General features: G+C 38.4%; 1 protein-coding gene and 1 long non-coding RNA gene across 4 annotated transcripts in view; one reads left to right on the top strand and one right to left on the bottom strand.

Moving 5' to 3' along the window:
• LOC148110725 (uncharacterized) overlaps positions 1-22,195 on the bottom strand; it is a 149,516-nt gene that overhangs the window by 72,722 nt on the left and 54,599 nt on the right. Inside the window, exon 5 of one of the 3 annotated variants that reach the window (XR_015723735.1) lies at positions 2,538-5,899. The exons of the other annotated variants lie outside the window; for them this stretch is intronic. The gene's annotated coding sequence lies outside the window, so the exon portion shown is untranslated. Of the gene's footprint in view, positions 1-2,537; positions 5,900-22,195 lie in introns of those variants that run through there. 3 annotated transcript variants of the gene reach the window in all.
• On the top strand, positions 8,874-20,236 carry LOC123782283 (uncharacterized). Its single transcript, XR_006776954.2, has 3 exons — positions 8,874-9,227; positions 14,579-14,672; positions 19,847-20,236. It is a non-coding gene; the product is annotated as an uncharacterized LOC123782283 (long non-coding RNA).

Here is a 22,195-nt window from a genome sequence, read left to right as displayed (position 1 = left end):
GAATATGCTGAATTACCATGACCCCAATCCATGGGCCAGATACACCCACCATAGATTTTTCTAATCTCAGAGACTCAGATATGCTCAACTTCCTACAACTTTCTTATAACTTCACTCAAGTCTTCTCCTTTAACATCACCCTAAATGGATTTGAATCTGATTATATATTACACATAAAAATAAACATATACATATAACATATAAAATATGTTTCCCTCTTTCTTCCATCACAATAACATTGGTGGCTTAGATTCTTAAAATTTCTGTCACATTTCCTCTAGCTGGTTATAGGCAGTACCCGTTCCCACTGCAGTTTCTCTATAGCGTTCCCAACTTTTAAGCCGCCATCAGTCACCCAAGTTCACTTCAGGATCTCAAACTACGAATTCTAGCTTCCAACAATTCTTCCACCGTATATAATCAATCCATATTTGAAAACACTTAGGGAAAAAAAGGAAATGAATGAACATAAAGCATTAATGCACCGTCTTCATGATATTTATAACAAAAGAAGCCACATTTTCCATGGGTGATCCTTAAAGAAAAAGTCACTATGTTAAACATTCTTCTATTATAGTTCCTTATCAAATATTTTCCTGAGTTTTCTTCATCTTCTGCCACATTCACAATGACTCCTTAAAGAATTAAAATCTTGCATTTTGATTACCTCTTTTTTACATTTAGCAAAAGATTACAGAGCAGATATTGTTTGACATTGAATTTCTGTTAACATGTCCTCCACTGGAGCATAGTTGTACACATTGTTTCAGAGCTAACATAATGGGGAATATTTTCAAAGAGGGCTGTGTTTCAAGCCAGATGGTTTATCTGCCGAAACAATTCTCCCAGTAGAGAAATAGTGGCTGCACAGTTGCAGTAGTGTTCATAAGCCTAGTGCCGTAGATTCATTTGGCACCCACATTTTGGAGTCAAACAAAAGTGTGGTTTGTGTGAATCTCAGACTCAGACGTTCATAAGTGAAAAGGAGTTTTCTGCAATTGCACATTGTGCCTTATTGTAAAGGCAGTAGTGTGTTTCTATCAAAAACAATATGCAAATATGATTTTTAAACATATATTAATAGTTTCACCCACACAATGCAGAGGGGACAATACTACAATAATTGCTTCAGAGATTATCACAGTCTGGTCCAAAAAGAACCCAGTTGCCATACTTGTGTTGAAAGCAAATGTATTACCAAAATTCAGGTCCACTGTACCTATTACAACTTGAAAAAGATACATGTATCATATCCTGGGCTTTTGGAAAAGATCAACTGTTACCTAATGTGCCTCCAAGAATTCATAAAGTATTCAATTCATGTTGCCATGCTTAGCTCTTCAATACACCTCAGAAAGCTCTTGATTTAAAATCCCGTGATTTTCAAGGGCCCTTTAAAAGATGCCTTGGTGGACCTTGGTGTCGGGTTCTCCAGCCACCAGGGATCTTCAGAGGTGTTGCTATGCGCACCGGGATCCTCAGCCTCCTTTGTCACAGGAACAGTCCCTTCCCTGTATACTAATGCTGCCCACATTTTAAAAATAAAACAGAAGAGTTAGAGGACTCCAAGAGGGGGTTACCATGCTCTAAAACGTCTCAAGCATGCAGAGGGATGGGAAAATCCCTGAGATTCCAGAGATTAAAAAAAATAGCACATGGGAGGTTCTAAATAAAGAAATTCTTGGGTATGTCGGGGAAGTTGGCAGCAGCCTTGCAGATCTTTCCCTCGGAGACTATTTTTGCTTGAGTTCGCGAGCCAGCGACTGCAGGAACGCATGCGCGTGCATGTGCCCTCTCATGTTTAAAGGACTCCGTGAACGCTAATGGCATTTGATTTTCATGGAGAATAAGATACCTTTTAGAATATGTATTATTTCTCCTTGAATTATTGTTACCCCCAGTATATCTCATATCTTAATAACTTTATTTAAACAAACTCTGTTATCCACTTCCGCACTTAGGATGAAGGAAGGGACATGGTTCCTTTTACAAAACATGAAAATAAGTCAGAACTATGATCTCCGCAAAGTGAGTGACTCTTCACACACACACACACACACACACACACACACACACACACACACACAATGTATGGCCCATAGTAAGTCTCGAGAAGGAGGAGAAAAAAATAAAGGTAAATACTAGAAGCTTAACTGCCCTGAAATTAACAGGTTAGTTGGAAAACCGAAGAAGCTGTAAATAGTCACATTTTACTTTTAGACACCCTCACGTATGACAAATCCAGATGAAGAAACTTCAGTCGAAATTAATGTGTATACTAAATCCAAATAAATGTTAGAGACCCATGCAAGATGAAGACTTTTACATGTCTGTCTCTAAAACATACCACTACATGAATACTTGTGCACAAATCAAAATAAAAAATATAAACACCTATATCATTTTAGAGGCTATCCCAAGAATGTTGATACTTTATTTCTTCCAAATATTGTATATGCTGCATCTTGATCTTCTTGAGTGAAGATTTGCTGACATGACATTTAATGCAGCCATTGAATACTGGCAGAATTGTGGGATTCTTTTTTTTTTTTTTTAAGTGACTGCTTTGGGGATTTCTCATTTTTCTTCTTTTTTCTTTTCCTTCTTCATTTTATGAATGTTGTCATTTACTAGCAGGCAGCTTGTAAGACATTGTGGTCGAAGGAATACAGATCCCATTGCATTTATAGCAGAACTTTTATAAATGTTTAGTAAAGGATCTAGTATTCTGTATTTTAAAACAAAGAAAAATCCTATCCAGTTAGATATTTAACGTTCTGTGTAATGCTTATATGTAATTAATGCCACAAATCTTTAATTACTCCCATGTCCCAAATACTAGGAAAACTGCCAATTGCCTCGGCACATCATCGGAGTGGACTCTGTTTGCTCTTGACATTTCGCATCACTTTGAATGACTTTACCAAGTAGAGACCTAAGTGTATATTTTTCTTACTTTTTGGTAGTGTTATAAAAATCACATATATGAAATACAGGAGAGAGGGGGGGAAAAATCTTTGATGGACAAGTTGAATCCAATTCAAATATTTGTAGCATCAACGGCAAACTGGATATTTCCAGAAAGTGAACAAATTGAATTATTCATGAGGCCAAAGTTAAGTCAATACATCTCTGTCTTAACCAGATCCTTTCTAATAGTTTGCATGGTACAAAATATGCAGTATACTTAATATTTACAAATATAATATGTAAACAGAGATGAAGAACTGGTAATTTGGTAAATCCATTTATTTGTAATAGAATTGCCCTGACACACTAACTTTCATATTTTCAAAATTGATATACTGACATCCAAAAAAACTGTGCAGGGATGTGTGAGGCTTTGAAGACCATCCAGGGCATCAGGAACCAGAGGAAAGAAAGGGAGGTCATCCCACCATTTCTATCACAGTCACTATAATGGTCCAATGTTGCTTTTTCGTCCTCTCCACTTTGTCTTTTATTTTTTTTTTAAGATTTTATTTATTTGAGAGAGAGAGAGAGAGAGAGTGCATGCACGATCACGAGCAGGGGAGTAGGGTAGAGGGAGAAGCCGACTCCCCGCTGAATGGGGAGCCCTGTGCGGGGCTCAATCCCAGAGTATGGAATCAAGACCTGAGCCAAAGGCAGACGTTTAACCGACTGAGCCCCCCAGGCGCCCACCCACTTTATGTTGTAAACACCCGTATTTTCAAAGAATGTCTATCATCGCTCACATGAGGAAGGGGGCTGCATGATCACTTCAGTATCTTTTTTTTTCCCTCTCAAAATTTATCACCCATTTAAAAAGTGAACTCCCAACCAAGATAAGGCAGGAGGAAGAAAAAAGAAAGAAATCTACCCAATTCTTTACTAACAGAGTGATTTTTGAAATGTGCTAGCGTTAGGCTCTGTGTGGGCTCTGCGGAGTCCCTCCCCCATCACCATCACCAATAAAAGAGTAAATCATCAAATGCTCTGTACTCCATCAAAGCTGTGCTATCCTTCCGACATCATAATTCTAGAACCAAACTGATTTCCAGAAGGGATGTCTCCAGGCTGTGCAGTTTGCCAGGATCTTTCTGGTCAGGATCCTGAGACTGTGATTTAGCCCTCCAAGCAGGCAAAAATACAGCCTTTAGAGACCTGAGCCATGCTTCTCCATGTGGCCTGAAGTTTCCAGGTGGCTTGTGTGTGTTATGATTGTGCCTGGCCTCAACATAAAAGCAAATTGACAACCCTTACCTCCCCCAAGCCAGTGCCAATTTTTAAATAAAATGTCTAGTGGTGATTTATTGCCAGTGTAAACTGCCAGACTGGCAGCCCCATTTACCTACTAAGCAGACAAATCAGTAAAAGCTATGTCAACCTTGCCCAGTTTCCCCAAGTATGTTCTAGAAGGCATTCCAAATTTCATGTGTAGCCTGTTACTAGATTTCTTATTTGCATGCATTAGAAAACAAAATATCCGGTTGACCTCAGTGACTTCAAAAAGTGGTTCTTCCTTTGAGAACTTCCTGGGATCATCCAAGCTCATTTTCCACAGATCACACCGCTCTTCCATTCAGATAAGGATTGTTGACCATTAATCACCTGGCTTGAATATCAAACAGGGCTGCAGAGCTGAAAGAATTTCTTCCTGCTTCAAATATCATCTCAGGGGCATGTTTCCTACCACTTCCCCAGGGACCAAACACACCTGCCTTGGCAATTCTCAAGAGACTTCTCTCCCTTATTCCTCTCCAGTTTAAAAATAACAGCACCTAGTGGCCAAGGTATAATTTTTAAATGTTATTTTAGGTCTTTTTTGGCTCTCTCCATCCTTAATATTCCCCATCGAGCTGATCCATTCTTACCAGGATAAAGTGTGTGAGATTTTTGCATGACTCTGGTCAAAAAGCACCTCTCCCTATTTCGGAGGATGCTTCAAAGATCGCTACCTAGAAGGTATGTTAAAAGAAAAAGGAGAAAAAAAAAAAAAAACACCCCAGAGCCATCAATTCCTATTTCTTTAAGATTACAGACAGGCTGCTCTGATGAATGAAACCTCCTCCAGTCTTACTTAAGCTGCTCAAAGTGACTAGTTATCAAGTCAACGAGAAGAAATCTTTTATTTCTTATCTTGATGCCTCTGTGTCATTGTACACAAAATGCAGAGAAGTCTATATTTCATCAACCATTTTCTTCATGTATTATTTAATAAACTGTTTAGAGCATGCCTAATTACAAGCATTTATTATAGAATTCAACCCTAGAAATGTGTGAGAATATGCTAAATTGTTTCCTACCTAAAGTTTTAATGAGAGTATAATACCTCCGGCCCATATGCTTCAAGAACGTTATCCTTAATTATGTAACATGGGTATTTTACTGATATCTGTTAACTGCTCAAGCAGCTGTGGTTTTCTGCTTTTTTGCACAGCTCGGGAGGAGCAGTGAGTTCAGTTTCCCCTTTTTGGGGGGTTGCAAAATCCATGCCCCAAACAGGTGTGTGCAATCACGAACCGCAGTGATGAACCCAAACTGCTGCCTTTCTAAAAATTCCACCAGCCGGTGACACACGCCGGTCAAGGTTGCACAACCTTGTTTTCCACCGGTTATTTTGATGATTCATTCCCCCATGGGGAGGTGAATTTTCAGCCATTGTTACTCTGCTCCTGTTTCTGATAAAAAAGGAATCACTTCCTCATTTTGATGATTTCTCTCTCTCTCCCTCCCTTGCTCTCGTTCTTGCTGTCTCCTTGTTTCCTTTTTTTAAGTTGGATTCTGATCCTTTTGCAAGGTGCTGCCTGAACTGGCTGTTCTCTCCTCCAAGGACGAGGGCCAGGAGAGGGGAAGTTAAAGGAAACACACTTACACATTAGGCAGGGCTCTTCGAGTTGTTACTTCGTTGTAGTAAAGCTACCTGGATGATCTGTAACTATAAAGGAATCACCCATTAAAAATATAAGAACTCAAAGCCATAGTGAGTATTACCCACTTGCAAGTAGCGACCTTGGAACATTACATTGATTCTATTGATTGCTTAAGAAATGTTTGTGGAATTGCCACCGAACTTCCCTCATATGGTTATGAATGTCAAATGTGGCAAATCATCCACTTTAATTTTTTTTTAAGATTTTATTTTATTCATTTGAGAGAGAGAGAGCATGCACACACAAGCTGGGGGAGAAGCAGAGGAAGAGAGCGAGAAGCAGGCTCCCCACTGAGCAGAGAGCCCGATGTGGGGCTGGATCCCAGGACCCCAAGACCACAACCCAAGCCGAAGGTAGATGCTTAACAGGCTGAGCCACCCAGGTGCCCCAAATCATCCACTCTAAACAGGTAGGTTTAATTTTTTCAAACATCCACACTTTAACCAGAGCCAAGTCTGCTGATGAATTGATCTTTTCTTTTAAATGAAAATGTTTGATTACTAATAAAATGAGCTCTTTGTGAAGAATAAAAAATGCATCTAAGGAAAACTTCCAAAAAGGAGGTGAAAACATTTCGAACAGTGGCAGATTCCACTGGATTAAATATAGTCTAGCCAACCTGACTTCCCTGGAGAAGACCACATCCTTTGTAAATTTCATATGCTTGCTACAATGATACCACAGTCTTTTGCCCGCACATCTTGACTTTTCTAGAAAATGGAGCAACTCAAATTAATTTCTTTTCCCCCTATTAAACAACCACAAAAATACAAGAGTGATACTCTAGAAATTTTATTTGTAATTAAGGACATCTACATAGACACAAGAGCACACCTACCCTTTCCACAGTCCTTGAAAGGTGTGGATTTTCTTGTACTAGAAAGCACTGTTTCATAATGGCAAGAGTGCAAGTCATGGAATATGATAATCTGCATGTTAAACTAGAATTTACCCCTCATCGTCTGTCACCGGGAGCAAGTGCCCAGACTTCAATGAACCTCAGTTTTCTCATCTGTTAAATGTGGAAAATAAACATATGCTTTGCGGAAGTATTGTGAGGATTGAATGTATGAAAAATCTCAGGCAGAGTGCCTGGCACCCAGTGGATGCCCGCAACATGGTGACCTGTGATCGTTGACATTATCACACACCAGCGTTCTCCACTGCAGCATGAGCTCCTGAAGAGCGAGAACCGTATCTCAGTCATGCGTGCTACTCAGCATCCAGCATAGCGTCCAACACATAATGGGACTTAAAAACTGTTTATTAAACTAAGCCGAATACAGCCTTTTGAATACACCTAAAATTAAAAATTGGAAATGAAGAGCACTTGGGTGGCTCACCGGGTTAAGCGTCTGCCTTTGGCTCAGGTCATGATCCCAGGGTCCTGGGATCGAGTCCTGCATGGGGCTCCCTGCTCAGCAGGGTGGGGGGACTGGGGGGCCCTGCTTCTCCCTCTCCCTCTGCCTGCCGCTCCCCCTGCTTGTACTCTCTCACTCTGTCTGTCAAATAAATAAAATCTTTAAAAATTAGAAATAAAAATAGAAGATTTTAAATCCAGTGTTTTGAAAATAGTCCAGAGGCAACATGATCTGGTTCAGTTTATAATATATCCCAGGTTCATTAGTAATCAGAATAAAGAATATTATTACATAAAGATTTTGTTTATTTGACAGAGAGAGAACAGGAGAAAGTACAAGCAGGGGGAGCGGCAGAGGGAGAGGGAGAAGCAAACTCCCCGCAGAGCAGGGAGCCCGATGCAGGGCTTGATCCCGGGACTCCAGGATCATGACCTGAGTCAAAGGCAGACGCTTAACCAACGGAGCCACCCAGGTGCCCCTACATATTTTAAAGTATCTTCTTTCTTGATCTAGTCCTTTCCTGCCCTATTCAGGGTTTTAAGAAACTTATTTATTACTGTAAAAGGATTTCATTAGAAGTAATCACACATAAGCTTTAATCAGGTGACCAAGCTAGGTAGACTGAGTGGAAAGTATAGCGGAAGTCACTGATGAGCTGCCAGATGGGGAGATGGTGGGAGGAGAACTTTGGATAGGAAGAACAGTAAGCCACTACTTCTATAATTCTTGGTAGCTGCAGGGGTGTGGGCTCCATAAGGGCGGTGGAACACTAAAGCAAAGTCACACTTCCCTAAACACCAACACAGTGGGGTGAAGTCTCCTCTTAACCTGCCCCAGGCACAAACCTAGTGCTTGGCCCTCCCAGATCAACCATGCAAAATAACTCCCACAGGTCCTGGGCACGTAAGAAGTAATTGTTATACACATAAGTGAGCAAATAGCATATAGCCATCATTTTATTTTTCCCTATTTTTTCCTTATTTTCCCTATCCTCTCACTATGAAAATAAGACTCTGAAAAAAAATAACTCGAAGACGAGACCACATTAGACTCAGTAGACAGTTGTATACACTGTCCTTTGTGAATTCAAAGCAATTACTACACCTGCACAAATTTAAAGGTAGAAAGCTCGATTGTATCTTTTAAGTAGTATCTTGCTACAGGAAATGTGAGGGTTATAACTATCCTACAACAACCAACAGTGAAGTCTACCTAACGTCACTGACTCACTGGTCCACATCAAAAACAGCAAAGCAAATTTCTATGAGAAAGAAGTACACACTCCATGGAATGAATGGTGCTCCTACACTCATTTCAAAGGGATGAACAATAAAAGTATAATGTACATAGGTATCTTCAACTCTCCATTGTCAATAAGAATTCTCCTTCGACTGTTCACTTCTGAACTTTGGTCTTGCTTCTTCTCAAGCACCTGGTTGCAGAGACCACGAACAACACATTCCATTTGCACATAGGTACCTCTATTGAAAAAACTTTGCTTTGTCACGGCACTTGGAGAAGAAGTTAGATAATCGTGTTTAGGAGAATTGCAAACAAGGAACAGAAACTTTGGACTTTTTTTTTTTTTAAATCTTAAGTTGGAATCCCATGACCCAAGATTTTGCAAGTCCTGAAGGAAATTCAGCTCAGGCAACAAAGAGTCTTATGATACAGTACCCTGCAATCTCTTGGTGCTTAAATCCCTGATTCATACAGGAAAATAAGAATACTCATAAAATGGAATCCCAGAATTAAGTAGCAAAAAAGAAATACACTGCCTTGCTTACCTGGCAATTCAGCATTGTCTATTCTCTAGTCTCATAGCTTGGCACCATCTTTCTGTACTAATATTTCTCATTATTTTTGTATATCTGCCCTCCAGGTTGTAAGCTGCTTCAGGGAAATGACCAAATCTTATACTGCACCGTATCCGCAACTCCCGGCACAGAAATTGGCACAGACAAGAGGCTTGGTAAGTATTCGTTAAATAAATAAAATGGCAGATAATTCTTGGTCTTCATAAAGAAGATATCAATATATAATAATGCATTCTTTTTTAAAAAGACTTTATTTATTTATTTTAGAGAGAAGGAGAGAGGGTACACAAGGGAAGGGGCAGAGGGAGAGAGAATTGTCAAGCAGGCTCTGTGCTCAGTGTGGAGCCCAATGCAGGGCTCAATCCCCCAACCACAAGATCATGACGAAGAGTCAGACACTCAACTGACCGAGCCACTCAGGCACCCCTATAATAATGCATTGTGTAATTCAGTAACAAACCCTGCATGGTAAGCAAAGGTAGTTAATTCTTTTTTTTTTTTTAATAAACTTTTTTTTTTTTTTAAGATTTTACTTATTTATTTGACAGAGAGAGAGACAGCCAGCGAGAGAGGGAACACAAGCAGGAGGAGTGGGAAAGGAAGAAGCGGGCTCCCAGCGGAGGAGCCTGACGTGGGGCTCGATCCCAGGACCCTGGGATCATGCCCTGAACCGAAGGCAGATGCTTAACGACCGAGCCACCCAGGCGCCCCTATAGTTAATTGTCTTAACATAGAAGCAGGTAGCCAGGCTCCCTTTCCTTTCCCCCGCCCATTTTGAAATGTTCCCATTTCTCTCTCCTCACTTTCTGACACTGTCTGAATACCATATATTTATCAGTGGAGTGCCAAGGTTGGACCTTATGGGTCAGAACTAAGGAAAGAATGAAGTGGTACAGCCCTGTAAGACCCCTTTAACTGTCCTTAAAATTCTGCTTCTCAATAGTACTCCAGAGTTCCCTAAAATCCAAGCCTCAAATAAAAATACTACTTCTCTCACTATCTATCCACTTCGATTAAGGGCAATTCCATCCTAAATTGTTCAAACCAAAAATCTTTGCATCATTAACTTCACCCCGTCCCTCATAGCCCATATTTAATTAATTAGGAAATTCTATTGATTCTACCTTCAAAATATGTCCCATAATCCAGCCACTTCTCATCACCTCCACTACAATGAACTTGACCCAAGCTACCATTATCTCGATCGGATTGCTGAAATGAGTCTTAACACGTCTCCCTCCACCCAGAGTCCAGTCTGAACAGCAGATTGAGTGACCCTCTTCAGGCATAAGCTGCATCTTGTCATTCCTTCAACCTGCACTCACCTATTCTTTGAGTAATATCAAAAGCTAAAGTCAAAGTCCTTGGTATGGCCTATAAGGCCCTGTGATCTTCCTCTACCCCACCACCCATACCCGTTACCTCTCTGAACTCCCTGATTTCCCCCTCACCTCTCCGCTCCAGGCACACTAGCCACAGCACTCCTCCTAGAACAGATCAGACACTGTCCCACCATCGCACTAAATGTGCCCCTTTGCCTGGAAGGACATCTCAGATGGCCAGATTAATTGCCCCTCATTTTCTTCTTGTCTAAACTGAATGTTTTCAGTGAGGCCTGCCCTAGACATCCTATCTCAAACTTCCCCATCCCTCCCTAACACCTTATAATTTCCTCTACTACTCTATTTTTATCCTTAGCAATTTTCACTACCTAACAAAACATATATTTTCTTTATTTGCTGCAGTTTTTGCCTGTTATCTCCACTCGAATATAAGTTCTATCATGGCAGGGCTTTACACCTTTATATTTAACTGCTGTATCCCCAGAACATAGAATTTTCCCTCGTATATACCAGGTATTAGTAAATAACTTGTGAATGAATAAATGAGTCTCTAGGCATTGACTTCATTTACAGGATCCACAGTCTCATCATTTATGTTTGATTTTTCCTAATGAGGTGTCAACATTGTAAATTTTGAAGGAAACAATGTTTTGAAACTTGGTTTTTGTTTTTTTGTTTTTTTGTTTTTTAAGACAAATCCATTAACAAACTGAAAAATAACTTCGTTCTACTATGAAGTTATATACTGGCTTAACTAGGAAAAGGAGTTCATCAGAATTTCTAAACTTAGGTCATGAGAAGAATTAAATGAGAATATATAGGTTTAAAGTATTTTTAATAAGAAGTAATAAGGAAGCAAAATTGTCTCTACTTTCTAATAATGAAATCTATTACTAAAAGTACCTAGAGAATTGATTGAAAACCTATTAGAAAAATCTGAGAATTAAGTAAAGTGGCTGGTTGCATTAATTTAAAAAGTAAATAACATTCCTTTATAGAAAAAAATAACCCATTAGAGAATATCATGGTAGGGGCGTAGGGTTTGCTCTTACAGCAACAAAACAAATGAAACATTACTAAAAAATTAAGAATTATGTAAAACCTACATGAATAAAATGTTAGAACACTATTAAGAAAGGTAGAGTAACTTAAATAATCAAAAAGATAGGTCTTGATGAAATTACCTCCCCCCCCAAAAATTTAGTACCTATCAAAATGCAAGATACAACTTTAGGTATTGGGGCTACATCAGTGAATGAGAAAGATAAGATTTCTGTCTTAATAATACTTCAAAAGCACTAAGAGTTCAATCTTTCCAAAACCAAACTCATAAAGCACTGCCCCAAATTCAGTCTTATCTCAGTGACTCCCATACCTAAGAAAGACACCACCAAGTATGCAAGCCAGGAACATGGCATCATCTTTGATACTGATCTCTCCCTTACCATCTAAATCCACGCCATCAACAAGTCCTACTGATTTTCTCTACTAAACATTTCTTGTTTGTGTCTCCTCTCCATCTCTACCACCAACACCTGAACCGCAGACATCACTGTCTCTTGCTGGACAATAAGGTTCCTCACACTATCTGACCTGTCTTCAGCCAGATCTCCTAAAGGTAGCGAATGCAATTCTTTCTGAAAGAAAAATTTTTAATGCTCCTCATTATTAAGATCTTAACTCAAACATCTGTTCTTCGTGGAAGACATTCATGACTAGTCATACGTTCTTATCCTATCATATACTTTAGTTTGTCCCCTAACCCAGATGATATTTTTGGTCTCTCTTAGAAACTATACACTCTATGAGGATAGAAACCGTACCTCTTTGGTTTTCACTGTATTTCTAGTGCTTAGCATAGGATCTGGCACATAGTAGATGCTAGCTAAATAATTGTATACAGTGCTGCCCTTAGATCTGGCTAAGATGGGCCCTTGTCACAGTCCTATTCTCTAGAGCCTCCCTCCATTATACACACACACACACACACACACACACACACACACACACACACACAGAACTAAAGAACATGCAGACACCTCTGTTATGTGACTTTCAGGACATAGCACACGGCAATCCATAACCTTGAATATCCATTCTCGTCATTTACACACTTTAGAAACCAGGGAAATGTTTCTTCTCATTTCTTGCTCTAAATCCCCCAAACAAAAATGTAAGTGCGAATGTTTGAGGTTTGGGTTCATGCTGACTTTAGAAAGGAACTCTGCTTCAGATGAGTAGCAAATGTACAATTAGGTAAGAGAAAAGACAAATTAATCATCTTGTCAAATCCTTCCTCTCAGACAGTATGAACGCAAGAGATTCTTGCAAAACAAGTATCATTTCCCAGAAGTGTCTAGCATCTTTCCTGCTTCTTTTCATGTTCCAATGCATTGCTCTGGAAGTCCTTACAAACCAACACAGTATTTAACATGAGAATTTTTCACATGTCAGGATGGCAAAGCTAAAACCAGCTCAGGGTTGATGAAAGTGTGGGGAAATGGACACTCTTTATTATTGCTAGGACTTGAATATGGTGTTAAAATTTTAGGAACTAATTTTAAAATATACATCAAAATTTCAAGTCTTATACCCTGGAAAGGCAATATATCCCAGTGGTTACGAGCACAAGCCCCAGATCCAGAAAGAATTGAGTCAAGTGATTCTGTCACTTCCTTGCTATGTGATTTTCATGCAAGTTTCTGAACCTCACTCTGCCTCAGTTTCTCCATCTGTGAAATGGTAATAAGAATAGTACCTACCTCATACTTCCTAAAGTTGTGAGGATTAAAAGCGATACTGCCTGTATAGTGCTTAGCCCTGAGCTTGGCTCATTGTAAGAACACTTGGCTAGTATCAAATTTCACCATCTTCCTTCTCCTCCTCCAACTCCTCCTCCTCATCATTATTATCACCATTAGACCAGCACTCTGTCTATACAATTTTATCTTCACAATTGGAAAGCCCTGTAGTTAGAGGTCATAAAAAATAATAAAATAGATCCACATATAATCATAAGGAAAGATGCCCATAATAAACCATTTAAATAAGGAATATTCCACAAAAACATCGCTGATTCTATTTTGGTATCATCTACAGTGTGATTTATAAATTATATATGTAAATGAAATAGAAAATTTCTAAAATGATGCACAAAAACTTAAAAGTGGCTACATTCGGGTTATCTGGTTTGGGGGAAGGATTTGTTAATCATTTTATACTCTTTTATACCGCTTGAATTTTTACATACATACTTAGCACTTTTATTATTAAAATTTTAAATTTATTAATTTTTTTTTCAGTTTTAGTCTTAAAGTCATTAATGTTCACCAATTCCAGGACTTATCCTTCTTTGGCACAAGGAAAGACTTTTTATTCTCCCTTGTGGTCTGACTGAGCCATGTGACTACTTCCGGCCACTGAACTATGAGTGACTGTGACATGTATCACTTCTGAAACAAGGTAGTTAAGAGTTGGACATCACCAGGTCTTTCTCTTTGTGTCTAGGCAATCTTGGAAGACATGATGGAGCTGTTGTGGCTATTAGATAAAACAGCAGAATCTCTTGGGGAGCCTGGGTAGCGCAGTCGTTAAGCGTCTGCCTTCGGCTCAGGGCGTGATCCCGGCATTCCAGGATCGAGTCCCACATAGGGCTCCTCCGCTGGGAGCCTGCTTCTTCCTCTCCCACTCCCCTGCTGTGTTCCCTCTCTCGCTGGCTGTCTCTCTGTCACATAAATAAATTAAAAAATCTTAAAAAAAAAAACAAAACAGCAGAATCTCTTACCACAATTTGAGAACTGCTATATATAAATTTTTTTCTTTTTTTCAATTTTCAACTCTCCATGGGTTAAGGGAAGTCCTCCCACCTTTTATATCTTAAGAGGCTAGAGGGGTGTAAGGGTCTCAAGTGTTTATGAATGGTACTATTCATTATATGTATATCCTTCCCTCATCCCAAGACACGGCCCTGCAAGTTGTAGTATATGTCATTGAAACTTAAAAGCATGTATTGGGCCTACTCTTTTCAAAAACAGATAAGAAATGAAAGGAAAATAAGTAATCACAGAAAGCTTCTGGAATTCAGGTGCATTTAGATTGCTTGCAACAATCTCCATATGCAGCATGCATTCAATAAGCAGGTTTCAAATATCTATTTGTACCAGGAGCTTGGAAAACAGATAACTAAGACTCAGAGCCAGATCTCACCAGGTCCACAGCCTAATTGGAAAGGAACACCTGGAAACAACTAACGAGAAGGTGAGCACGGATTGTGCTATGCATGGGGTGTTATGGCGAGATAGAGAAGCACATGGCTATGTATTCCTAGGGTCAAATAGGCTATACACTTAGTGGTGAAGTTCAGACGTGTCCCCACTAAAGGTATTTAAAATAAACTCATGCTAACCTGCCTTTATTCACTGAAAAAAAAGGAGGGAATATTTTTGAACTATGCTTGCACAAATTTTTGTTCATAAAGAGGTACTTCTATTTAATTTGGCTCTACCTAGAGTTTCATAGAAGTATTTGCACTGCTGTTTGAATTACTTGATGACTTCTCATTAGAGATTGATAAATAGTGGTTTAATAGTTTAAACACATGAAATTCAGTCCAAACTCAGATGTATAGCAGGGTGGTAATTTAATGGAAAGCCATGCCTACAGCTCACAAAGCCAGAGGTGCGATCAGATTGCAGATCGAGCAGCGGATGGCAGAGAGATGCTTACTCAGCATGGCACTCTTATCATGTTTCACCAGTTGAGGTGTAGGTGGAAGACTGCAGGTTAAAGTCACAAACAAAATAAGATATAAGTTACATGAAACCTGATATCGGACATGCATTTTATCTCCAGGTACCTCTTGAATAAAACTTTAGTCGACTGAACTCAGAGTTAACAACCGCCCCCCACCAAATCTGTAGTTTATATTTTGTGCGAAACACAAAAACTCAACTGGTAGAAAGTGAAATTTCTTAAGTATATATAAGCTTTGTTTATACAATCAAGACCTAAACAATCTTGTGTCCACTTTGTTGGACTGTTTATTCTGGGGCAGCTCTTAATCCTGTAAATATAGATGTTACCGCCAAATCTGATCATCCAAATGCACATTTTCCAACCTCATTGCAGGGACTAACAAGTTAATAATTCTCTGCTCTCCCACATTCCTAACCGGTCACACTGATGTTACAGCTCAGCTCTTTATTTCTCTACATTGTCCCTTTCTCAAATTCTCAGGATTTTCAGCAGAAAATATGAATGTTGCTTGCCAGACATTTAATTTGGGTTGTGATTTATAGTTCTCAAAAATGATACTTGAAGTTTATTGTCCCATCTCAGAAAATGTTCAAATCTTTCTTCAGATTTTAAAAATATTTATATTCTTTAACCCAGTAATTTTACTTTTTGAAAGCCATCCTAAATGTATATTTATATATTTGAAAGCCATCCTAAATATATATATATATATATATTTATTTATTTATTTATCAAACATATATATCATATATATCAAAATAGATACCGGAAGCTTATCAAAACTAAATATGCAACAAGATGGGATTACAAAATAGAATATTATGCAGCCATGAAAAATCATGTTGCTGAAGATTGATAAATGATCAAAGAAATACTCATTGTATATTATAAAATATCAAAAATAGATCAGATTACAAAATGTTATATACAGTATGATCCCAAGTTAATAAATACATGCACAGAGAAGACCAAAAGGGTGTGTAACAAGATGTTAACAGCTACCATGTCTGGTGAATAAGAATGTAAACCCTGCATTTTCTTATTCACTTGCTTCCAAATTACCTAACATTTCCTCAATAAACACATAATTAAAAATATGAAATATATACACATACACAGAGCTCCCCCTCTTCCTCCAGGGCTTAGTGAGCATAGCCACCAAGTGCAATCACTTCATAAGTGGAATGAAACAACATCCAATGATACTCAGTCACTATTTACTATTGAAAGGACAATTATTTTGCAAAACTTAAGGCCTCATCCAGGTCAGAAAATAAGTATGACTCAAAATCCTGACGCTAACACTAAAATGTGTCTATCTCACAACAAGGCAGTCAAGTGCTGACAGGTCAGCTCGAAAGGGCCATGTCAGTTCCTGTTGGCTCAGATCCTCTTCAGGCTTGCTGTTCTAGTCAAATTTACCTCGCTTTCATACAAACACTAAAAATGAGTTCTAACATCTCCAATCCCATTTGGCTGGGCTGGACTAGGACAGGTGAGGACACGGAGCCTTACCAAGACAGTCAACCCCTGAAATTCGAAGACTGGAGTCCGACTGCACTTAGAACTGATGGGCCCCTTCTAGATCTGAAGTTGTTCAGTTCACTGGTTCCCAGACTTTTACATTTTATTGGCCTATTTGAAGCAAAAATTAAGTAGCTACATAGTTAAAACCTTTATTTTGCTACCTTTTATTCTTTCCATAATTATAAAAGAAAGCACATTTTTACCTGAAAACATTAGAAGGGCATGATCCCAAAATAAGATATCGAGCTTCTGAGAAAAATCATTTTAATTACATTGTAACATATGTGTGACACCGTCCAGTTAAAATATTATCGCCAAATGGAGGTGATCCTTAGACTGGTATTTGGGAAGTCCTGAACCAGCTGACATGATTTCTCTGAGAGGCTTTCTCCCAGAGGCTAAGGTGGTTTCATTGTGGAACTGAGGAACTTATCATAAAACGAGCCAAAGTACAAAGATTTATTTGTTCACCCAGGACTGACATACTCCAGAGAACAATCAAGGGATTGCTTTTTTTGGTAATCCATTTCAAAACTTTTCTGGAGGGTAAAAGGAGCATCAGAGATCTACCTCTTTTAAGAACATTACATCATCATTATGAATTTTGGGTTTTTAGAATGTTCACAATAGAACCCATCTCATTGTAATTGGGTGCCAGAGTCCCTTCAGTCTTGCTAGAATCCTCTAACTTAGACAAGAGCCCAAACCAAGGTATACGTACTGTCCTGGGACACATGAAAAACGAAGGGGCATGAGGCAAGTTTACCCTACAAATTAACACGATACCTTTTATCTCCATGTGGCAAAGAGCAACAAATAACCATAAAAGATCAAAATCACAATTCGAAATCTCACTTCTACATCAGCAAAATCTGCTCATCTGGGACAGATTTTTCCTGATTGTCCTTGTTATTTTCAAAGCCACCAGATCATTCAAGAATATTTTCCAGCCAAGTCCTGGCTCACTTACCCTAGTGTCTGCATGATGGAAATACAAACTAATCACTCACTTTTGTTTGTCTCAAAATCATTACGTAGTAGTTTTAGTCAGTGAAAGTTTTAACAAGAACCAAGGAGCAAAATAAAGGTGAAGTAAAAGGAGATTCCCTGCAGATGGCTGTTTTCAGCTAATAAGCTTTAGGTAGTACTTAGATAAAGGTCAACATTTATAATCATATTTTCTTCGTAGTTTCTTAATCCAAATTCAAAGGTAGTGGTTTCTTTTATGAATATTTTATCAGATCAGAATAAATGCAACATTTTATTTGGATTACACCACTCAGAGAAAGGGGGAAATAGAGAAAGGCCAATAAATCTTGAAGAGTTAATTATTTATACAGAGAAAATTTACTTTGTATGTTGTGACTTGTTTTATTGGTATACTGCAGTTCAATTTAGATTAAGAAGCAGAAAGATTATTGTTTCCCAACAGAGACGTATCATAAATAAATACAGCAGAGAATTTTTTTTTGTATTTGTGCCAAACCATCTACAAATAATCAAAATAAAAGGAAAAATACATTCCTAAAATTCCTCAAGTTTAAACTCTTGAAATGACATTTAGCTACACTTAGCACTGAAAGTTCAGTGGTGGAGCTAATCAGGTCAGGCTCTTCTTCTAGAGGTGATGGAACTAGAGGGCTGGCACCATAATCATCTCATCTTTGCTAGAATGTTTACTGGCTCTCTGGTTCATGTTAGTTTACCTAGAAAACTGTTCCAAATACCTCACCATTCTGTGGACAAGACTGTACACTCATATGACATGACACTTTGGTTACCAGAAAGGTCCAGCCATGATCTGAACTATAGATCTTTAATTATCATTACTTGCAATACTGAAGTTAAAATCTCTGTTAACCTAACAGAAAATAAAATAAGAGAAAACTCTAGAGCAAAGTTTCATTCCCTGACATAAAGTAGGTACTCAATAAATATTGATTGAATTGGATGGATGGATGAATGGATGGGTGATTGCAGGAAGAATTACGAAGCCTGACCACTACAGATGTCAACCCCACAGACTGCAATTCTGTGACAGGTTGTCTTGACCCCAAGAAAAGTTACAAAATTATGACAGTTATAAGACAATGCCAGTTATAAGAATGTCCCATATGTGTGGTATGTTTTCTAGGATAGAAATAAATTTCTCTAGTTTAAAATCAAATTAGACCTCTACCCCCCACACGCACACAGTTTACTCTGTCATTGGGTCTTCCTTGAAATACATTCTGCTCTGAACACACCTAGGAAAGATTTCCCCCATTATTTGAAGACCTCAATTGATCTCCTAATTTCCCTCCAGAATTGTAAAAACATCTCCCATTTATTGATCCCTAAATATGTACCAACCACTATATAATAGATTTCAGATCCATGAACTCACTTGATGCTAATAAAAATAAAAATCCTATATATACATGTATTAATTCAACGTGGATTTATTAAGTACCTTCTATGTATCAGGCAATGTTTTAAGAACTCAGAAATTATTCAGTGACAAAAATAGACAAAAATCTCTGTTCTCAGAGAGCTTACATTTCAGTCAGATGGGAAAGGGGTAAACAATGAGCCTGTTTATTTTGTCATAATCATCCTTACTTTGAAGATGAAGTAACTAATGTTCAGAGATTTAAATAAATCTCTAAAGAAGACCTTGATTGTAAATGATAGATTTGAGGATTCAAATCTGGGACCCTGGCCCCAAAGCCTGTGTTTATCATAGGCCACAGGTTTAGGTCATACTGCCTCCACTCTTGGAACTGAGCTAGCATGGTGCCACGTACTTGGAGTCCAAATTAGACTGTCCAAGGTTTGGTGGAATTTAACTGGCTACATGGTAGACATTGTCAAATGCCAGTCAGCTGCTGAATAAAGCCAAACCTCTCTGTCTCTCCATCTGTGATCCATAACCTTCAACTAAGATCAAAGGCAGCCTGGCAAGCTTCATGCTATGGTACTTAATGCAGTTCCAGTCCAATCCCTTCCAGGCATAAGAGGATTATACTTCTTCCTCCCTTTTGGTTATATAGGAACATGTGATAAGTTCTGCCCAATATGTTGTGAATATAAGTAAATGTGTCACAGGATGGAATATTTAATTTCTAATTCACTACCTCTCAGAACCATCTCTTTCTTCTTGTATTAAGTCCAGAAATGTGCAAGATGGTGGTGGTTCCAACAGCATGGAGACCTGAGCAATCACAGCGAGCAGAACCCCTCGCTGATCCATGATGGACAAGGAGCATGAGTGAGAATAAACTTTTGTTATTTAAGCCACTGGAACTTTGAAGATTTTTGTTACACAGCACAACCGAGCTCATCCCTTTTTCAGCTGGACACAGGCAATTCCTAAATCTTTTCCTCTTGATTATAATTATGTGGCAGTAAAGGTAAATTAAATAAAAGTGAGTATAAAACAGTCTAGAAATTAACCATATGATGTCTGGTAGAGAAGATATTAGAAAGCTGGGGTGCCTGGGTGGTTCAATCAATTAAGCACCTGACTCTTGATTTCAGCTCAGGTCATAATCTCAGGGTTGTGAGACCGAGCTCATGGGCATGGAGTCTGCTTAAGATTCTCTCTCTTCCTTTCTGTCTGCCCTCCCCCCCCACACACACATCTGTGTGCACACTTGTGCTCTCTCTCTAAAAAAAAAAAAAAAAAAAAAAAAGTGAAGAAAAATACATACAGAGAATTTTAAAGGAAAGGAAAAAAACACTGCAAGAAAAAGATCTTAAAATGCTAATAAGGAAGAATTAATGCAATAAAAAAATGGAGAGATCCTTCTCTCTGCTTAAGCCCAGAAGTTATCACCACGCACAATCTGAAGATTAAAAGAAAAAACAATAAAGTTGAATATTTAATGCATTTATGTCTTTTTATTATTCTCATCATCTGAGCCCTTCCCCAAGTAAAAATAAACTCTGGGAAGACAAGATATAAGTGTCTGTGTTCCTGAGTGTCAAAATCTTTGAATAAAATTGAAAAAATCAGATATGACTTCTTCAACACACAGAGTCAGAGAGGAAAGCCCCCAAGAACCAAGACACCACCTGCATTTACATCTTCCAAATGAAAAGTGAAAAAGGAACAAATGTGGTCTCATTACTTTCCATCAAGGGCAAGATTCTTACCACAACAATGCCTATTGCACCAGATTATCAAACACAGACTCACATTGTAACTTCTGGAAAATCCAGAATGTTTACATAGAACGGAGCCAAAACACCTCCACATAGGTACACCCCACCTCGACTGTCTCGGTTGTTACAGGAAAACAATCTATGTCATGAAACTAGGGGAAACTGAATAATAGGGGCAAAAGAAACTTTCTGTATTAAAGCTTCCTACACTAAAATTATTCTTAAAATGTGTTGTAATTTACCTTTTCTGCACTTATTAATTCTTACCTTTTTAATATAAGTTGCATTTATACCTGTGTTAAAATTTACCCTTTGGCAATAAGAAGTCACGTTCTGGCAGGATTATATTAATACCTATTTTATGATATCGGGTTCAAACACTTACATTACTCTAAATAGAAAGAGGAAGATTGTATAATAGGCCCCATTGTATGACAACCTAGGACCACAGCCATGGATGGGAATAATTGAAAGTACCTAAAAGCTGGTATTTCCAAACCTATGGGAAAACTGTTCCATGTATATCAACAAGCTACAGGTGTCATCCAAATCCTTAAATGGTCATCAATGATGATGTAGCCGATGAAAGCTTGCAGTGAATGTCCCCATAGAACAGGCAGCATCAACAATCAAATACAGACTGATAGTAACTGGCCAAAAGGGAGAGACTGGGCTAATTCGTAGAATTATAGGATCCTTAAAATTCAACCAAATATGTTCCCATGACCACAATCCATTTGAACTGACATTTTTCTATACAAGTTCCTCAGATAAAAGTTCCAAAGAAGATAGGACCCTTCACACAAGTCATAATTCCTTATGCACACTTTTTCAATTAGAAAGAAGCAAGACTTAGGGGAATTGTACCAACCAAAAAGTACTCAAAGATATACCTCATAGACTTTAAGTGCCCATAAAGCTGACTAGTCCATAAAAGCAATCCGTGTTCTTGGAATTGTTAAATATCACCTTCTGGATGCATAATGTAATACTTATGTCATGTGCTGCAGATAGCTCTTGGCTAAATACTTGTGTCAGGCTCTGTAGATAATTCTTGGCTAAAATAAAAAATCAATCGAATATTTCTCTCCACAAATTAATATCAACACATAGCTTAGTTCAGTTGGACAGAATATTAATTTGACGAAGTTTGTGTATCCTCCAGCAATATGACCTGGTTATATTCATTCACTTTTTGTAGTGCTGCCACAGAACACACTCATGATCTAGGATAGTTCTCTACGTCATTTCTGTAATGTTCCCAGAGCCAGCGTAGTAATGCACTCACCATATACAATTAATACAGATCTTTAAATGAATCCGTGTTTTTAGAATTGCATGTTACGTGTTAG

Source organism: Ursus americanus, chromosome 1, assembly GCF_024610735.1.
Source record: "Ursus americanus isolate L20-20 chromosome 1, mUrsAme1.1.p, whole genome shotgun sequence".
NCBI lineage: Eukaryota > Metazoa > Chordata > Mammalia > Carnivora > Ursidae > Ursus > Ursus americanus.
This window is presented reverse-complemented; position numbering and strand designations above follow the sequence as displayed.